Source organism: Macrotis lagotis, chromosome 1 (genome assembly GCF_037893015.1).
Source record: "Macrotis lagotis isolate mMagLag1 chromosome 1, bilby.v1.9.chrom.fasta, whole genome shotgun sequence".
NCBI classification, from domain to species: Eukaryota; Metazoa; Chordata; class Mammalia; order Peramelemorphia; family Peramelidae; genus Macrotis; species Macrotis lagotis.
Window position 1 is genome coordinate 675,071,796 of NC_133658.1, and position 3,391 is coordinate 675,075,186.

The 3,391-nt window shown below is 31.8% G+C and overlaps 1 non-coding gene across 1 annotated transcript; it reads right to left on the reverse strand.

Moving 5' to 3' along the window:
* Positions 1–1,610: 1,610 nt before the first annotated feature.
* Positions 1,611–1,717, reverse strand: LOC141510414 (U6 spliceosomal RNA). Its single transcript, XR_012474907.1, has one exon. It is a non-coding gene; the product is annotated as a U6 spliceosomal RNA (small nuclear RNA).
* Positions 1,718–3,391: the final 1,674 nt, after the last annotated feature.

Below are 3,391 nucleotides of genomic sequence, written 5' to 3' on the forward strand. Positions count from 1 at the left end.
TTCCCTTTGCCTGTTTCCCCCTTCTAATTGTATGTAGGATAAGATAAGTTTCTAACCCAATTGATGGTACATGTTATTCCCTCTTTGAGCCAAATATGATGAAAATAAGATTCAATCAATTCTTAAACTCTCTAGTCTTTGTCTCTACAGTTGTTTGTTCTATGTGCTAGTTCATGTTATATAAATTAACCCATTCTCCATACCCCTTCTTCCTGTCCTAGTATAATTCCTTTTCTTAAATGCCTAAAAATTTCATATCAACCCTTCATAATCAATGTCCATACTTTCTTTCTGAGTACCATCCTTCATAAGATACAATTCTCAAGAGTTATTAGAGGGGGCAGCTAGGTGGCACAGTGGATACAGCACTGGCCCTGGAGTCAGGAATACTTGAGTTCAAATGCGGCTTCAGACATGTAATAATTACCTAGCTGTGTGGTCTTGGGCAAGTCACTTAACCCCATTGCCTTTCAAAAAACCTTAAAAAAGTGTTATTACTATACTGCTCCCATTTAGGAGTGTAACCAGTTTAATCTTATTGAATAAAATATTTTTTCTTTTCCCTGTTTATCTTTTTATATATCTCATGGATCTCATGTTTGTAAATAGAATTTTCTCTTCAACTTTGCTTTTTTCATCAGGAAAATTTAAAGGAACTATTTTGTTTTATGTCCATCTTTTACCCTGTAAGAGTATGCACTGCATTGGTGGGTAGTTAATTCTAGGATGAAGTCCAAATTCCTTTGCCCTCCAAAATATCATGTTCTAAACCTTTCATTTCATTAAGGTTGATTCTTCCATGTCCTGAATAATCTTGACAGTGACTCCTTGTTATTTGAATTGTTTCTTTCTGACTCTCTGCAGGAGGTTTCCTGTATGATCTAATAATTCTGAAATTTGGCTACAATATTTTTTGGCATGCTCATGTTATATTGCATTTTATTAAGGGAATGGTGGATTTCTTTTTTCCTTACTGTGCTTTTCTGTTTTTGCTTTTTTTTTAATTTCCCATTACAATTATTAGCTGCGACTTGTCCAATTTTATTTTTCAAGAAATTACTTTCTTCAGTTTGCTTTTACAACTGCCTTTTTATTTGTGGAATTCTATTCGTCAAAGAGTTATATATTTTTTGCTCAATTGCATATTTAAAGGATTTGTTTTCTATAGTAGTTTTGTGCTTATTTTTATCAACATTATGAATTTATCTTACATTTCTTATCCTAAAGCAATGTCTAGGGTTACTCAAACAAAATGTTACTATTGTCTTTTATTACCATTTCTTTTGTATATATTCTAATCCTCTTGTCCATTCCTCTATTTATTGACCACTAACAAACATTTTTGATGATTGCCATTTTATATTATAGTTTTTTAGATCTGGTACAGCTATGCCTCCATTCTTTGCATTTTTTTTCATCAAAATCATTGATATACTTGACATTTTTTGCTCCTTTTTTGAGAATTATAAAATAGGTTTTTGGTTATGTAATTTGTATGGCACTGAATAAGTAGCTTAATTTTGATAGAATTGCCATTTTTATTTCATTAACTTGGACAAATCATAAGCAATGGATATTTTTCTAATTGTTTAGATCTACCTTTATCTGTGTAAAAGGTGTTTTGCTCCACAAATTTGCATGTCATCCTTGTGCAGGAGCCATGCTAATCTTCTCTGTTTCATTCTAATTTTAGTATATGTGCTGCCAAAGCAAGCACAAAAGGTGTTTTGCAGTTGTATTCCTACAATGTCTAGATTTTTTTTAGAATGTAGATTCCCAAGTATTTTATATTGGGCATAGTTCTTCTAAATAGAATTTTTATTTCCAGCCTTTGGATTTTGTTGCTCCAGTATAGAAAGACTGATGATTTATGTGCCTTTATATTATATCCTGCTACTTTGCTAAAGTAGTTAATGGCTTCAAGGAGTTTTTAGAGGATTTTCTATACTTTTAAAAATATACTATCATATTATCTGCAAAAAGTGGATGTTTTGCTTCCTCATTGCCTATCCTCATTCCTTCAACTTCTTTTTTTTTTTTCTCTTGTTGCTTCTCTTATTGCTAAAGCTAACATTTCTAATACTATAATGAACAGCAGTGGTGATAATGGGCATTTTGTTTCATGGATAATCTTAAAGGATATACTATTTTATCCATATGGCATATAATATTTGTTGACATTTTATGTAGCTACTGCTTATTATTGAAAGGAGAATTTCATTTATGCCTATAATTTCTAGTGTTTTTAATGGGAATAATTGTTTTATTTTGCCAAAGGGTTTTTCATCAACTATTGAGATAATCATATGATATCAGTTTTTCTTGTTAAATATTCAGTTACATTGATTTTACTAATAATAAACCATCCCTGATTATCTGGTATAAACGCTACTTGATCTTAGTGTATTATCTTAGCAATAGCCCATTTTCATCTATGCTAACAGGTTTTTTTTATGTTTTTGCAAGGCAAATGGGGTTAAGTGGCTTGCCCAAGGCCACATAGCTAGGTAATTATTAAGTGTCTGAGACCAGATTTGAAACCAGGTACTCCTGACTCCAGGGCCGGTGCTTTATCCACTGCGCCACCTAGACACCCCCGCTAACAGTTTTTTTTAAGATTTTTGCTTCAATGTTCATTAGGCAAATTAGTATATAATTTTCTTTGACTTTGGTTTATGTATCAGGAACATATTGAGGTCATAAAAGGAATTTGGCTGAAATCCATCACCTATTTTTGAAATTGTTTATAGAGAATAAGAATTAATTTTTCCTTAAACATTTTGGTAGGATTCACTTGTACATCCATCTCTACATGAAATTTTTTCTTAGGGAGTTTAGTGAATGTTTCCGTTTTTGTTTTTTTTTTTCTGCAAGGTAGTCGGGTTAAGTGACTTCCAAAAGATCACACAGCTAGGAAATCATTAAGTGTCTGCAGCTGTATTTGAACTTAGGTCCTTCTGACTCCAGGGCCAGTGCTCTATCCACTGTGCCACCTAGCCATCTCAAAATTTATTTAAGGCAATGGGGTTAAGTGACAATGTCACACAGCTAGGCAATTATTAAGTGATTGTTACTTCAATTACTTTTTTTCTGAAATGGGGTTGTTATGTATTTTATTTTTCTGTTAAATGGCTATTTTATATTTTTGTAAATATCCTTCAATTTCACTCATGCTATCAATGTTATTGGCCTGCAATTGGGCAAAGTATCTTCAAATTCTCTCTTTAATTACCTCCTCGTTGTGGTGAGTTCATCATTTAGGTTTTGGATATTGTTACTTTGTTTTTTTTTAAATCAGATTAACCAAAGGCTTATCAATTGTATTAGTTTTCTATAAAACCAAATTTTAGTTTTATTTATTAGAGCAATGGTTTTTTGTTTTCATTTTTAT